Consider the following 17767-nt stretch of genomic DNA (forward strand, 5'->3'; position numbering starts at 1 on the left):
CATGGTTCAAAAGTCTGGACTTAAGTCGAGACTTTATTCGCACCTTCTCTCGACTCATGTCCAATCACTGTTCGTTAGACGCGCTACTCTTTCGTTTTAATCTTGCCGATGGCAATATCTGTGCTTGTGGCCAAGGTTACCACGACATCGAACACGTTGTTTGGTCGTGCGAGGAGTATCTTGTTGCCAGATCGAATTTAGAAAACTCTCTTCGGGCTAGAGGAAGGCAGCCCAATGTGCCGGTGAGAGATGTGTTGGCTCGGTTAGACCTTGATTACATGTCCCAAATATATGTCTTCCTAAAAGCTATCGATCTTCGTGTGTGATTGTCCTTATATCCTTATATTCTCCTTTTCCTTTTCCTTCGCGAGAAATCAAATCCCTTCTTACTAACAATAGAATAAGGTGAAATGTAAATACATGTTAGATATAAGATAGGCTTAAGAATTGAGTATGATGAATGTGAGTGCGAATGTGAGTGTGAACATTGTCAACATATCCTTATATCCCATCCTTTTCCTGAAACAAAATGTCACCCTTCTAAACTCGAGCAAGCCGCGAGTAATCGGTTCTCTACTTCATTAACATTAGAATTAATAAAGAATGTTTATGTATACTTGTAACTATACAGATAGGAGTTTGGCTCCTTTAAACTTAAGTAACTGAGCCTGTAAAAATAAACGATTTAATAAAAAAAAAACTAAGAACTAAGAACTAAGAACTAAGAACTAAGAACTAAGAACTAAGAACTAAGAACTAAGAACTAAGAACTAGGAACTAAGAACTAAGAACTAAGAACTAAGAACTAAGAACTAAGAACTAAGAACTAAGAACTAAGAACTAAGAACTAAGAACTAAGAACTAAGAACTAAGAACTAAGAACTAAGAACTAAGAACTAAGAACTAAGAACTAAGAACTAAGAACTAAGAACTAAGAACTAAGAACTAAGAACTAAGAACTAAGAACTAAGAACTAAGAACTAAGAACTAAGAACTAAGAACTAAGAACTAAGAACTAAGAACTAAGAACTAAGAACTAAGAACTAAGAACTAAGAACTAAGAACTAAGAACTAAGAACTAAGAACTAAGAATTAAGAACTAAGAACTAATAACTACAATTATTACTTAATGTTACAAACGTACTCCAGACATCCGTATATCTTCTCGTTGATTGCTGTGTAAAAGGAATTGGTTTGTTAAATTTTAATATAATTTTTATTTATAAAAGGGTAACCTGTGAGAGTAACATTGCTCTAGTTTTCTCTTCACCCATAGACACAAACCTCAATGCACAATCATCTTAGCGAACATTTAATTTGATAATATAGAACGATCTCACCAAATAATTTCACGAGTGTAGAATTGCATCTTCTCGATGCTATATCAGCAGGCGTCGAATATGTCACGCACACAAGGCTGCAAACAGCTGTCGCTTGAAGCAGAAATAAAAATTCTCCGAAAGCTAATTTTTTTTTAATGCCACAAACATGTATCACTTGTACTGCACTCGAACCGAAACTTACACATTCAACTCTCAGAGATATTATCACGGTCAGAAAATATAACCATACATACACTGACCTACGGTAATAAATTTACGTTAGTTACAGTTTATTTACACTAAAAATTTTAATAAAAATGCTAAACTAATACGATGGCGTTTGGACTTAGAAAATTATGACTACGACGTTATTTACAAGACGGGGAAAACAAACGTCGTCGCTGACGTACTCAGGAAACATGTAGAAATCAACACTAACGAAGTAAAAAACGAGAACATTTCAGACGCAATATCATTAAAAAAAAAACTTATTCAAAAATATAAACAAAATGACAAAATACAATGAACCCAAAGAAGAACCACCAACGGAAAACGAATGTCAGAACATTCATATTAAGAAAATCATGAAAAAAAAGGTTAAAAGACATAATAACAAAATCAATAAATTAGAAAACTAAAATGTGTTCTTTCTTTACCAGGTCCCTATCCAAAAGGAGACCCGCCATCATCTACAATAGAGAAATTTTTATCTAGTTTTACAGTTTTACAAAAAAAAATACTCATGCATTACTTCCTTTTCAGATTCCCTCAATGCCTATAAAAAAACAAACGCTCCATAACGCAAAAAAACACGAAACTGAACCACGATCATTAAATTTTCTCATACAAAATGTATTTAACACTTCTAATATCCACAACATTGAGCAATATTAATTGTTACTGCCAAGAAATAGAAATTACCAATATGAATAATCAACCAATTATGACAGTTAAAATAGGAAAATGTAAATTACAAGTACGAAATACAAATAGTATCCATCCAATTTATATAACGGAAATGAAAACTACAATCAATCTGTTAACCACAATAGTCTATAAGATATCAGTTGAACCACTTGTTCAAATTGCTAAACATAAAGTTAAGGAATTATAGACTAATTTATTGTGAATCAAGCCGCAAAGGCCCCGCCAATAACGAAGCATCGAAATAATTGGAACGGTCTGGAAATGGATAGGAACACCTGATGCTGAAGATTCACGTACCCTCAGCCAAATTATGAACGAATTAAATGAAACTAATAACAAGCAATATCAAGTGAATGACCAAATAGGCAAGAGACAATTGTTAACAAACGCAATTCATGAAATAATTGAAGGTAGAAACAATAACAGAATAATTCTTGATGAAATGGAGACAAAATTAAAATCGATGTCATAAACAAGATTCCAGAAGACAAACAAAAAGTAATAATGCTATATATCATTAAAATCGCTACTGGAAGAGCAAGAAGTAACTATCGATCTCCCTGAAGAAACGTTGAAATGAGTTAAGCCAAAAAATAGCTACCTGTGAGAACACACTTCTGTACATCACTCTCATTCCACAGCAAGAGCAAGAAGAAGGGACAGTTATTCGCATAACCCCATTGAACCAAGGTGAAAAAATTATTACAAATCATCCAGACTTCATGATAAAACTAGGGAAAAAGATTTACACGATATCTAGAACAGCCGAGTACATACAACAAAGATCCTTAACAAGTACACCGGCACCTGCATAAATTTTATGTTGGCTGAAAAAAAGAGTCAATGCAAAACAAACAACCAAAACAGAAATGGAAATGACAATATCAGACGATCTTATTCTCAAACTACACCACCCAGTTCGAAAACGAATCTTTGAAAGATGGAAAGATGGACTGGATGGACTCAAAATCGAATGATACACAATGTGTCATGCAAGTAACCTCTCACGAACATATAACCAAATATGAGAGGATCATTCAGATACTTGTATGAATGACAGTAATCACTTGTGTAACATTACATGATTAAACCAAGAGAAGAACGAAGACTGTTGTTTGCATATTCGGGCTGTATCAAACATCGCAAACCATTTTCGAAGCCTGCATATATCGTCCCGCTTTACTATAGCGAAACCCACTGCACAGACAAGTGCAAAGCAATAAATGATGCAAGAAAAATTACGTCATCATTCGGTCACCATTTGCGGAGAGCAACGAATGGGAAAAGAGAGCGGTGTTGCTAGTAAAACTATGCGGTCTATATGAATATACATATTTCAAGTGATAGCGGCGTTAAAAATGGAAAATATGATCTGTCTATCCTTCCCTTAGCCTCTATCGAGCTAAATAATCATATAGTTTGCACTCTCTGAGATTTAAGAATCAGGATCCGTTACATTAGCTGAATATGAATCATTCGCTTCGCGTAGTCCGTACGATCCTGCTGTTTCATGATGCATGGAGAGGTCGATATGCATATGTTAGAGGCAAAGAAGAAAATAAACTTTCTGCACCGAAAGCGTATATGATGGTTCTGCTTACGTGTCGGTGTATCATGAAGTGCAAACCGATGCAGAGTTGTCTTGTTCTATTTTGTGTCGTGATTTGCAGCACAACAAGAGGATGCCGCTGAGAGAAATGATTTGTGTATGATCATATTTGAACGAACGAAAGCGATTTTTTCAGTGAATGGATCATTTGGCAAACACTGCAAAGCACAATCGTTCAAGGAGCAATGCAAGGATCATCAACCAACAACCTGAACAATAAACAACCAGAAGAATAATACAAAAATGGAATTTGGAACTGGAACCTACTAGGAGGAATATCACTCTCAACGATAATAACTTTTACGATCCTTGTCCTAGCTCTGCTACATCACAAAAAGTTATCAACCACTATACTGTCAAGAGTTCACGGAAAAGAAGAACTAAAAATCCACCATCTTCAAATGCATCAAACGTAAACGCATGAGGACACGCGCTTTTTTCACCCCGGAGGAGTTACATCATATGGCTTGTAGGATAATATAGATTAGATAGAAACATAGCATAGATAGACATAAACATTTTATTGCCTTTCCCTACAGAATGTTTACTACGTAAACATTTTTAACTTTTTTTCTATACATATTCTTAGATAAGCAAACCCAGCACAAGCAGATAAGCAAAACCAGCATAAGTAGCTACCTCCTGCTCCTGCTGTGCCTTCCAAGAAAGGTTTCATCATTGTAAACGGAATGAAAATAAATCAGTTCTTATACCACTATCAGAAGAAACAGTCTTACCTGTTGATCTGTGAAAGAAACTCTGCTTTCGCGAATGGAAGCATAATTGTATGTCGGCTTTTGTTTTCGTTTTTGAGTTATGATTTTTCAAAGTAAACCGATGGTTCAAAAAACCAATTTTTTCCTCTTTTTTTTGGGTTTTTGGTGAAACCGAGTTGAAAAATGATCTCTGCCTATCCGAAAACATACATTTTGATACCAAACACGCAAAAAACTGAAAATTTTGAATTTTCCCCCCTTGCCCCTCTCTCCCCTTTTGGTTTTCGGGTGAAACAGAGTTGAAAAATGAACTCAGCGTGTCCGAAAAGCCCAGTCTACCAAAAATTGGGTTTTTAGCTAAAAAAAATCTATGTTTTGGCCGCCTAAATTTTCTCAGGGACCACTGTGGGCCACCTCGTTAGATGAGGACTTCGCTCACATGATATTGACCTCAGAATAAATTTCATTACGAAAAAATGAAGTCATAATACTAAATGCGCTGCGGTGGCGTTAATACGTAAGAACTATTTTTTACCAATTCTTTTCACATTTGTTATACTTTATATTTTTTTATGCTAAAATTACCTGTTTCATTTTCGAAAAAAAATCCAAAGCCCGTGTTCATTACTATACGATCTTTTAGCCTTGAAGAGCGACACTAAAAGGAGAGAAGACGACATGTTAAGTGTGCCTACATTATTTATTTATTTATTGTCGTCAATCAAAATTGTAGACCGATACATTCTTAACACTCCTATACTCGCGCATTGGTCTGTCAGACCGAGAAATCAATAATTAGTTCATTTCTCAGAAAATATCAACACTATGACTTTGCGATTCTCTCTAGCTTCGTTATTCGTCGTTCGTCATCGTTTAGCGTATCGCATGTGTTGGTACAAAGGGGACGCGTGTCACTTTTTTAACACTTTCGATCTTACACACCGACGCGAGTATAGGAGTAACTTTTTTGGACAAGTGCCTTTTTTCATATTCTAGAATATTGTTGAATGAAATGTATAAATTAATGTTAGTGGCGTGGAATATTTATTGAATATAATGCATAAGATCATTACCGGACTATTCTTATTTGATTTCAGTCCCTTTTGTAACTGGATTGAACGGATTCATATATTAATTATTCGTCGATATATTCGTCGTTGGATTCATACATTCAAAAGCAAAATATAAATGTTTGACTTTCGTATAGTTATTCGTTATATATAATGCTCATACATATACAAACACTTGTGAAAGAATTTTACTTGTGAAAAAATTGTAAGCAGTAAACTATAAACTAATCGGTAGCTTATGGTAATTTTTAACAATTACAGTTTCGAGGATATTTTTTTTACAATGACAAGAAAACAGAGACAAAGAATATTAGAAATATGCAAACTTTATATTCCAGAACCTTTATCATCTGGTAATTATCTAGAAGGTCGTTATACATTCTTCTCTTCGATAAAAGACCCGAAAAACACGCAACAACTGCATGAAATGTAAGAAATATGTTTGTTTCCAGCATGCAGATATGCCATATTGTGATTCTTACTCCAATGAAACCACAATCGATTAATACGTTTTTATGTTATTTTAAAGTTCTTTATACTTCCATGAATTATATTCAGTTGCATACTTTTAATTAATAACAGTGAAAAAATCGAATTTCGTTATTTGTGTTGGAGTATTAAAAAATACTCAACTGAATTAGATGACAATTGGAACATAATAAAGACGAAGAAAACATATTTTTTTGGAGTTTTTTCATTCAATCATACCCTCTTCTTCAAATAAATGCCAATAGAGCCTGAAAAATACACAATGGCAACATTACAGAGAAGTTCAATTTTCGGTCTGTGACACCGTGCGTGAGTATACGTGTTATGATTTTGCACGCGAGTACAGGAGGGTTTATACTACTTAAAACTACTCACTTAAAACTAAAGAGAGCTGGCTGGATAATTTATCCGTTTAATTTAGAAGAGGATTTTAACAAGTTACATAATCAAAAACCATTTTTTTTATTGATTTATTTATTTCGTCAAACCAGCGTAGGCTAAATATGCTGCCCAAATATTACAGTGAAATTTAACTATATCTTATTCTATTCAGATAGTCTTTAAGCATTGACCTTGACATGGTTACATCAATTATTTCATTGTGTTCGTTACAGAGGCTCATCATACGATTAATAGGACTATATTTTGCATAGTTCGTTCTTCGGTAGTCTATGTAGAAAATGTTAGGGTTGGTGCGTAAAAATTTAGGTTTCCTAATATTTCTTCTGAGTCCACTCGTTGTGATATGATATCAATAATAAATAGAATCATGGCAGACTTCCGACGTTCTTTTAGTCTTTTAATATTGATAAGCATATAGCGTGCTTCATATGGAGGGAGATGATACAAAGACCAGCCTAGTTTACGAAGTGCAAATAATAAAAATAGTTTTCGTACAGATTCAATTCTGTCTTCGTGTGAAGTTATGTAGGGGGACCATACAATACTACAGCATTCGAGAATTGATCTGACGTTTGTAATATACAATGTTTTTATTGTGCACGGATCGTGGAAATGGTAACTAAAGCGCTTGATGAAGCTCAACATAGTATTTGCTCTCTCTATGGATAATTGTAGTATAATAATCAACGAAAGTTAGTTTCGAATCTAATACCAAGCCTAATTCTCTTACTCGTTGACATCTATTGATGGGTTGATTTCCCAGCTTAACAGCATTGTCCCATGGTGTTCATTTTCTTGTAAAAATCATCTAAGTGCATTTCCTAACATTGAGCTGTAATAAACTCTTAGTGCACCATTTATAAACTATGTTAACTTCATTTTGGAATGTTTGAGAGTCATCTTCATTCTTTATTTCCATATACAGCTTCATATCATCTGCGTAGATAAGTGCCTTAACACTGTTAAGAAAAACTCAAACGTCATTAACAAATAAAATGAACAAAAGCGGCAGCAAATGAGAGTCTTGAGGAACTTCGGATATAACAAATATTGGTTTTGAAATTTTCCCATTAAACCTTACCATTTGCGTGCGGTCAGTCAAATATGATTCTAGCCATTTCAATAGCTTGACTTCTATCCCTATTTTTTGAAGTTTAAGAAGTAATGGTATATCAACACGATCGAAAGCCTTACTAAAGTCAGTGTATAGAGCTTCAACTTGATTACCGTTATCCATTGCATTCAAAGTGAATGTGACAAATTCCAGCAAATTTGTTGTTGTTGATCGTCCTTTGAAAAAACCATGTTGCTTATTCGTAATTCGTGTCTTTAGTTGTTGAAAAAGTTTTTGGTTTATTATGGCTTCAAAGAGTTTTGGAATGCAAGAAATAATTGCTACTCCACGATAATTTCTTACATCGGATCTATTACCGGATTTGGTACAAGAAAAGAGTTTTTCAATATTTTTGGGAACCTTTCTGATTCCAATGACTCATTGAAAAGCCATAAAAGTTGATGAGTTAATTCAGATGCCACATTTTTTATAAAAAACCGGTGGAATTCCGTCAGGACATGGCCCTTTTGAGACATCAAGCTTATTTAATGCGTCAAAAATTTAAATGTAAGTTAGTTTTCTGACTCCAACATCACATGGAAATTCTGGAAGAAATGCAAAGAAGCCACGATCTCGGTCCTCCACAGCTGTTACAATAGAAAGTTCTTGAAAAAATGTTGCAAAGAGGTTGCATTTTTTTTTTTTTGGGGGTCATTCCCCACGATATCGTCAAGGTACATGCGTGATGGAAAACCATTGCTTTTTAATTTGGTTTTTATGTAACTAAAGAAACTTTTCGGGTTAGACTTTATGCCCGACTCTGTTTTTAAGTTGTAATCTTCAAAAGCGCTTTTAACAGTTGAGTTGAGCTGTGTCGCAAATGTTCAGATATTTTTCGAGATTAGCGTCAGATTTGTAAAATTAATCAGCGAGGTCACCCGCATCACTTTCTAATCTTCTCATTGAAATGTTTCATTTTACTGTAAATGTTTGTTGCAATTATATTTTGTATTCATTCTTATTTATTATGTATATTCTTCTTATTTATTATCAGAAGATTCAACAAAACTCACGTTACATTCAAATAAATGTTCCATTCCGATAAACATCGCATTCTGGTGTTTGTTACATTCGGGTAAATGTTCATTTGAGTAAATGTTGCATTGGAGTATTTGTTACATTCGGGTGAATGGCAATGTCCTGGAAAAAAGGTAATGAAGATGGTAGAGTTTCGAGCGACATAGCATGCGCTGCCATAACCATTTGAATATTTGTGAAATCACGTCGAAAAAATTATAGGAGTTTGTGTTCAAGACACGACCGCATTGTTGACGTAGAACTACTCTGTAGTTTAGTTCAAGTCGCTTGTCGATAAATGCGGATATTATTTTATAATGCTACGAAAAATTTTGAAATAACCATTCTACCAGTTTGGTCGCCCTGAAATGTTTTTTTAAATGTAGAATCATTTGACGATAATTGTTTGATGATTCATTCTTGTGCTCGTAGAACATACATACATGCATAAGATAAGCGCATCCTTAGTGGAGAAAGATTTGCTACTGGCAAGCGAAACCAAATCACTGACAAAATTCCAGAACATTTATAAACGATGAAGAACAAGCGATGTTCATTGTTTCGTATCTAGATCGATACTGAAAGTTTGCCTTTCCTTCTTTTCCTTGTTGAATTAAAGAGACTTTGATCCTCTTCAGTTCATTCGTCTCTAGCCTTCAAAAAGGCCCTTAGTACACTCTACTCTTTCCTCATATTACTCCTCCACCCCCATTGCCTTGAGAAAACCATTCGATCCCTCGCCGTCCAGCTCGCCTAGCAACGATGTTGTACAGTCGGAGTCCTCAAGAAGAATGAAGTTTGCCTCAGCAAGATCCACTGTATATACTCTAGGCAAATATTCCCCTTTGTTCTTCTTTTTTACTTTTGTTCTCGGAGACTTTACATCTTACGATTTGCCCTTCGTTGATCGTCGATAAGTTGCTCGTTATTGACAACTTTGTTCGGGAAAGCACACAAATGGACAGAACAAATGTATGAGGAAATGGAAATGCTTCCAATTTTCATCAATTTAAACCATATACAGACAATGGGGTTGTAATGTATAGCATATCAAACCAATCTTAGGGAATTCCCGATTCATTTGGTATGTGAATCGCCAGAATCCGTTCACGGCAAAAATAGTTATTAACGTGAACTTTATTTCATAAAAAAGTGACCTGCTTTCTGATTTGGCACCCTTAATGAAAGATGTAGTTCTACGTCAAAAGACGGATATAAGTGATATTTCCATGTGCCATTTTCACTCCCCCACGTTCATAGAAACAAACGGAGTTTAATTATTTCAACGTTATGAAGTTGATGTTTCGAAGACTCTCAGTGTCGTAGTTTATGTTGTTAGAGAATAATCGCCAATTAATCAAAATTTCACCGAAAATGTTACTGCTTTCGAGAAGTAAGCAAACGACTATTCTCTAGAAGTAATCGAAATAAGCCACGATATAATTGTCATCTGTTAAAAAACAAACAGTTGAATGATTTCATTAGAATTTTGGCTAAAATTATCATGCAACCGTGAGTACTTTCAACATTGTTTTGTTTCTTCCATATACATTCCATATTGAATGCAAATAATTACGACACGATATTTTGCTTGCCAATACAGATATGCTTCGCCTACTGCTCCACCTCTATATGTACCTCATTGAGTGAATGGTATGTTACACAACCGTAATAACCTAATGGGCACCTTACACGATCAAACTGATTGACAATAAGTGTCTTCTATATCGTGACAGCTAGGCTTTCGACATCCGATCTAACCTCAATCAATATTTTGCCACCTTATACGGTCAATATCGCCCTCAACCCGAGACAACGAAAATATCCGCGATGGCTAGTGGTGACATTCGAGTTTGGGATCCAAACTATTCTCCATCAGATTAGAAGGCTAAAAGGCAATTTTCAATTGGTAAAATTTGAATGAAAATATCTACTTGGTATTATTTAATTAGTTGAAGCGCGTAGTCCTAACTCCAACTTAACCTATTTTCTATGAATTTTCAGATATTCCTACTAAAATTTATTATTATTATATAACGTCAGTTTCAGATACAATTTTTGTATGGGATTTTCTCACCACTTGCAGATAAAAAGTGATTTGCATTCACATAGAATACTAATTTGATTTGGAAAAGTTAATTTTCATTCATAATTTACACTTTAAAACTCGTTTTTCCTTCTCAAAAACACATACTCGCTTCACAAATACAGACTGATCCTTTCAGTTTCAGGGATGCCAAATTATTTTAGATTGTGGAAATATATGCAAATTATATTATCTGCAAGCAAATGTTTTTATTCGATAAATAAGACTATGACAGTAGAACACCGATTATCTGTATCTGTATCTGTACCCCGATTATCTGTATCTGTATCTATTTCTGTATTGATAAAACATAGTTTCTATGTTTAAAAATCATCCCGACTATTCACGGATAATCGGGATTCTACTGTAACTTGAATTAACACGTGATGTTTTTTCACCTGTGATTTTCCCAGATCTTCTCATTCTCCAAATTTTATAGCGGAGTGTGAAGAAACACACAACTTAGACTAAAGTGGCTGCCCCGCTCGCTAGCGCAAAGAATGACCGAGTTCAATGTTAAAAACATTCCTAAGACGTTGTTAATTTTCATTCACTCTCTCACCATCCCATTGTCAGTTTACTTTGAGGTTTTGATTTGTATCGCGAAAAGTACAGTATTTTGCTATTTTAAGTACAGTAATTTACATTTAATGCGACATTTTTCTAATTGGACAGACCTGTATGCGACACGTTTAGTTAGACATTTTTCTAAACATCGAGTTCGGGCCCAGACGTCGACGCTGTACCACTCTCATCTTCAATGTCCAATTACAGGTCAAATTGCCTCCAATGCGACACTGAGTGGTTCTCCGGCATATCGCATTAAATGTAAAGTTTTGTATCAGTTTTCCAAACCAAAAGCTTTCATTTATGATTCCTACAATTTCAAAAGTTCATAAATTTTAATTGCAATCGCAAAAAAGACTAACAAACATTAAATGTCCGCTTGCAAATCTGGCCACTCAGTCTGGAAGTCCGTGAGGTAAAACGTCATCATGATGCATCCATATGAAATGTCACGATATTGATGCCCGAAAATCAGAAAATCCGGATTTCTGCGTTGTCGGCCATGTTCAGCTGTCATTATGCTCTCAAATGTCATCATATTGTCAATAAATTTGACCGTGTAAGGTCCGCTTAAGACAAGACGTGACAACTGGCTTCTTACTCTTTTTTCTGCATTTTCGTCAACCAAGTGCTAGATAACAGAGAGCCGAGCCACGCGAGATGTGAAGGTTGCCAAATGTTATAAAATTTCGGAAGATTATTTTTCCATAAGAGAAACATGTGTTCTTCGTATCATGTATTATTTGAGCTGTACAATTTTTCATAATAACTATAAAATCGGGTGTCATATTTTAAACAGTTAGTATTTCCCTGTTATGTTGGTATCCAAAAGAAATTTAACTGCAGATAAAGCAAAAAGAAATAGAAAACGTAGATTTGATAACAGGAGAATGATATGTTGAAATACATAAATTGAATGATAATTAACTACTCCGTATCGAATTAATGTTCAATGTGAATGGAAAACTTTGTTTTCTTCATATGATAAAATAATCTCTTACAAAAATGGTATCTGAAGATAATTTTATATTATAATAAATTTTAATGAGAATATCGGAAAGTGTATAGAAAATGGGATAAGTTATGGTAAGAAAGACGTGCTTCAAGTAAATAAACAACGCCAAGTAAAAATTTTCATTCAGATTTTGACAAATTTAAAACTGCCTTCGGGCCGGCTAATCTGATGTGGTGAGAGTAGTAAGCCTTGTTAAAAACTAATTTTGTTTCCAGGTGTCAACATTGTATAGTTTTTTTTTCCAAAATATATATTTTATTAGGGCACTTGTGGCATTAGCCTGACGGGGTCGAGAGTCCAATATTTTGATAATTTTTGTCTTACAACTATGTTAGTAATATGTAACCGATTACTCGCGATTGGCTCGAGGTTAGTATTACAAAGATCTCACAATTGGGATGTTGCAGTCTGCAGTACTATATATGTGTGGCCGACACGGGATACTTCCTATTGGGGTGTAACTGTCCATGGATCAGCGACGCCCCCCTAGTCTGTACCTTATATCAATCGTGGTGCATCTCTCTTGACTCGAGGAATCCAGGGTAGAATGGTCACTGGGCGGTTATGATATGTTAGTTGTAAATAGTTGTCATCGCGGATACACTTCATTTCGTTTTCACCGTGAAGTGTATACGGAAATAAGGCCTTATAATTCAACTCTGACATCGTTCAAAAACTAACAGAACTGTACAATGTTTCCCTCTCTTCGGGAACTGAACACAGGACGTAACAGAAACGAAAATATACAAAGAATAGAAATTTTCGCTAAATTGAAATATGAGTGCAACTATTAGTCAATTTTGAATATATTTGGCAACACTGTGAAAATGTTGGAAATCCCATTTTAGTATATTTGTCTATGTCAACTGTTTTCCTCATCAACCAATCAGGAGTCGAGTTGCAAGTGGTCCGAGTTTGACAGAAAAAGTGGTCCAGAATCGGCCCCCTATTGTCATGTCTCGTCTCAGGTAATAACGACCCCTGTGAAGTACTCACAAAACAAAAATCACTCAACCCAAACATAAGCCAATTTCCGCTTCGTTCCGAAGCGTTCAAATCAAAATCCTTCACCGGAAGACGCCAAGGCCAAACGAAATTGTGACAACCGTTGTAATGCCCCAAGTAATGCATCAGCTAAATTGAAGTCAGCTTTCCGTGTGCTTGATTTTGCTGTTCCACCGTATCGTTCCCTTTTCCGGTATCCAATGTAGTGTCTTACTCAACATCCGAAACTCCTGCTGCCACTACCATTCGGTTACAACTAACTATTTCAGCTAACTTGCCCTCCAGGATGGGGAAAACATAATTCATCCAATGCCCTCAGCACTCGTTTGAAGTGATTTCGATACATACCTGTGAGTGTCAAGTGAACCAGTTGTGTTGTGGAGCTGTAGAGCGAAACTTTCCAATTCCCCTGTCATTTCATCCATAGGTGCTGACTGGGCATGGAAGGTGGAGGAATTGGTGTGTCATATAATTTACGTTCTGCTTCCAGCAGGAGTCAGCAAATGTTCGTTTGAGCTGCACAAGGAGGGGATGTTGTCCGAGTGAAAAGGTTCGTAGGAGTAGATTTCCTAATACCCGCACTTAACGACATGTCTCTTCAATTGAATGAAAAATGTCTCTATTCATTTGGTCTTTGAGAGAACTAGACTAATTTTGCTTTATTAATCAGAAACACATTTTAAATATTGTTCTGTTAGCAAAATATTCGTCACATATCAAAACAACTCAATCTACATGACAGGTCCCCGAATTGAGCTACATTTTCAGCAGCCACCCTAGACTCCCTTCCAAACGGTTTGATTCATACTTGACATCAGAGCTTGTTTACGGTAAACTGCAAAAATGTCTGCACAAAGCGTTAGGAAACGCTTTCCTTCTGCGCCGTTCCGGCGCAAAAGTGGGATGTTTAGGTTGGCAAGGGTAAACGAATGCCTTCGAGCTGATTCGCTTGATGTTCCCACTCCGCTGCTGGAACTATCACAACAGATTGTTATAAATATGGACACGATTACACCGTCGGTTACAGGGCGCCGTAAATTGCAGCGCGATACGGATCTTACCGGCACCCCGACCATCCGAGAGAGTGAGAGGTTGAAGCTTGAAGCTGAAAGCGAAAAGTTGTGGGTGAGTGATTGTTGCTTTGCTGTGTGCTGTCATGGAAAATCCACCTGAGATACTCTGGCTGGGTTGCTTGCCGTAAACTTGATTTCGTTACGGAACACAAATATCACGAGGACAAGCTTAGTGCTGCAGGTGAATTGTTTGTTCATCATTCGGCTTCTCGACCGCGCACACAAACCCATTTCGCTGTGGAACGCTGCAAATCCAAAGACAATCTATGGGCTGTGTAGGGGACCATGTATTCATTTATATGTCTGAGGTGTATATGTTTTTCTTTTTCTTAATCTATTCATATTCAGATACATATTAGAAATATGCATGGATTTATAAAGTTTATAAATTGCAACAATGAACCCCGCACTGTTTTTTTTGTGTTTCCATTCAGCTCGCATCAAGAGCGTTGGCACAATATCAGTTTTGTTTACCCCATTCTATCGTGTCTCTATTTTTTTTTATTGGCGTTCTGTGGGGATTGTATTCTATTGATGTTATCAGATCGCATATTTTAGAACAGCTATCTCAGGGGTGGCCAAACTTTTGAGCATTACGGGTGACTAATTGTTCAAATGTTGGGCTGCGGTCTTCCAGTATTGACTGTATCAAAAAGTCAAGCAGCAAAAGTTAAAAAGCAAAAAAAATGCAACACTTTCTTTTGTGTATAACTTTTCATTGCTTGGGTAAAAATTAGGTGAGTAAAACTAGTTTCGAGTGTAATTTTTACATGTGCAAAATTTAGTTACAATCTGACAAGTGGTTATCGAGATGGCTTCCAAGCAAGTAGTGCTTTGACAAAAAAAATATGGGCGCGTTCGTGGAAAATCCAGAACAGTCCCACACGAATCGACCATTCAACCGTGGCAAAATCGTTCAAGAAGCCCCAGACACCCAGCGGCAGCGGATAAAAGCGAAGACGACCGATCCGGTGAAGGCAAGGAAGGTGTAATTCAAGCGCAATCCAAACCTTACGATTCGGGACGTGGCCAAGAAGGTCAATTCTTCCGTCTGGCTCGTTCAGCAGACAATGAAGCGGGCTTCATGTCTTCAAGGTAAGGAAGCTGCCTAACCGAACCGATAAATAGAATCCCGCACCAGGAAGCTATACCGCGCAGAGGCGACGCGTGACCAACTGAGCGACCTGTTCAATTTCATTTGTAACATTAAAACAACAGTATTGCGATTACAGATTTTAAAATTTTAATTTCTCAACATTATCTATACAGTAAAACCAGTTTTTGTGCGGTTTTTTATGCGAACTTTTTTGTGCGATTTTTTTGGTGCGACTTTTTTGTGCGGTATTTGAAAGAAAATGAAGTATTCGGTCATTTTTTTTTTATTTTTGATATGTATTTTATCGCTCTACATAGGGACTGTGTCAGTTGATTCCCATTCTCATGTTTTGTTTTGCTTGTTTTAAGGTGTCAGTAGGAGCTTATTGACAGGAGCAAAGAGTTGATTTTATGATCTGCGTAGGCCGCTTATGAAAGTGAAAAAAGGAAATCGAATGTTGATCACGAATGGAATCATTAGGATTTGGGTTATGTTCTTAAGGATTTTTTAAGCGGTCCCTTGTTTAGCGAACATGATTTTTTTGGGCGGTCCCTATCAAAATCAGGTTTGCCTGTATAACGAAAGAATCCTACGGTCAACTATGCGCCCAAACTTATCAATGAATTCCTCATAAAATCAAGACATCTGCCTTATGTCATAAAGGTAGTCTTCAGTCATCATCATGATTCCGAATAACCGTTTCTGGTCAGATCTCGACCGTAAATAATTCTTGAACAACAACAAATATTAAGACAGCATTAAGAACAAAATACGCGGCTATTTCATCCACATGTCCGGCCAATGCAGCGGAGGTTTTGAAACGTAAGCAGACGTGTACTATATGTACCGGGTTCAAGTTGTCGTTTGAACAAAATCGATAAAAACACTCGAATTAAAACCACACATCAACGAAGAACACCACCACATCCACAGAAATCATGAATGAATTTGTTGGTTTTTTTTTTTATTAGAATCATGTTCGCTTGGGGTGTTTGGTGCTGTGTACTCTCGCGGTCTCGTGCCCTCTCTCAAATTTTAATGACGTCAGGAATAGAAAGAGAAACAGAAAGGGAAACGATACAACTACGAACAAACACTGAAGAATGGTGGTGTGTATTTTCCATCGTTTGCATCGGTTTTGTTCAGCAGAAATATTGAACCGAAAACGTCATTTTGACGCAAGGCGGCGCATTAGTAGTAGTGATCGTTTCATACGTAGTTGACTGTGTTTGCCCTGTGTTTGGATGACGGCGGGTTCATATGAATGATTTGAACCCGGTAGTCATTACTGCTTATTTCGTAGCGTTAAGGATGTGCTGCGCGCGGATTGGGGTGTATTCAAATGTAATTATCAGATTATATTCTTCACGATGGGTTTGAGTTCCACCAAAATAAAAAATATAATAATGAAAATTCGGAATAACATGGAAATCACAAAAAAATACCTTCGATAATTCCTCATCCATGTTACAAATGTGAAATAATATACATTTTATTCTGAGATTGTCTACTTGTCCTATGAACAGTTTGAACAGGCGGACGAGACGCCTTTGGTACCGCGAGTAGTCGGGGCAGCCGAAATGCGCCGTAACGGACAACGAGAGGCATATTAGAACGGACGCCAAGCAGATCCCCGACCTGGGGTTTTTCGTCGGCAAGTTCCACCTGAATGTCCCGGAGAAATTCCATAAGAAGGCAAGTGTGGCAGGCGTTCTGTGGGTGCCGTCAACTCAGTAAGCCGTGCATAACGACCGGTCCCATGACGGTGACACATTGTTTTGGTCGGATCTGGCATCGTGTCATTGCGCAAAACCGGTGATGGAGTGGTACGAAGCCAACGATGTTGTTTTTGTGCCGAAGGAGGCGAATCTGCCAAACTCGCCTGAACTTCGTCCAATAGAAAAATTCTGGGCCGATTATGAAGGGCAAGCTCCGGAAAACAGAGAAGGTATTTGAAGAAAGAGTTTGAAGGTTGTGAAGAAAGAGCTTATGAAAGTGTGCAAAAAGATAGCGCAAGTGTTGCACATGATTTGATGGGTAGCGTTATGTCCTAGGTGCGGACATTTAGTCTAGGAGAGGAGGTTGAATGTACCAACTTTGCATAAACATAGCTAATATGTGTTTATTTATTACCCGAGAGTTAAAAAAATATTCGACGTAAAATAAATTTTTGGTCATCATTTTTTCCTACTGCATTTTTTCGAGTACGGTGTTTATCAGGAATTCAACAAGCAAACCAAACAGCTCTAAAAAAAAAAC

This window comes from Toxorhynchites rutilus, chromosome 3 (genome assembly GCF_029784135.1).
Source record: "Toxorhynchites rutilus septentrionalis strain SRP chromosome 3, ASM2978413v1, whole genome shotgun sequence".
NCBI lineage: Eukaryota > Metazoa > Arthropoda > Insecta > Diptera > Culicidae > Toxorhynchites > Toxorhynchites rutilus.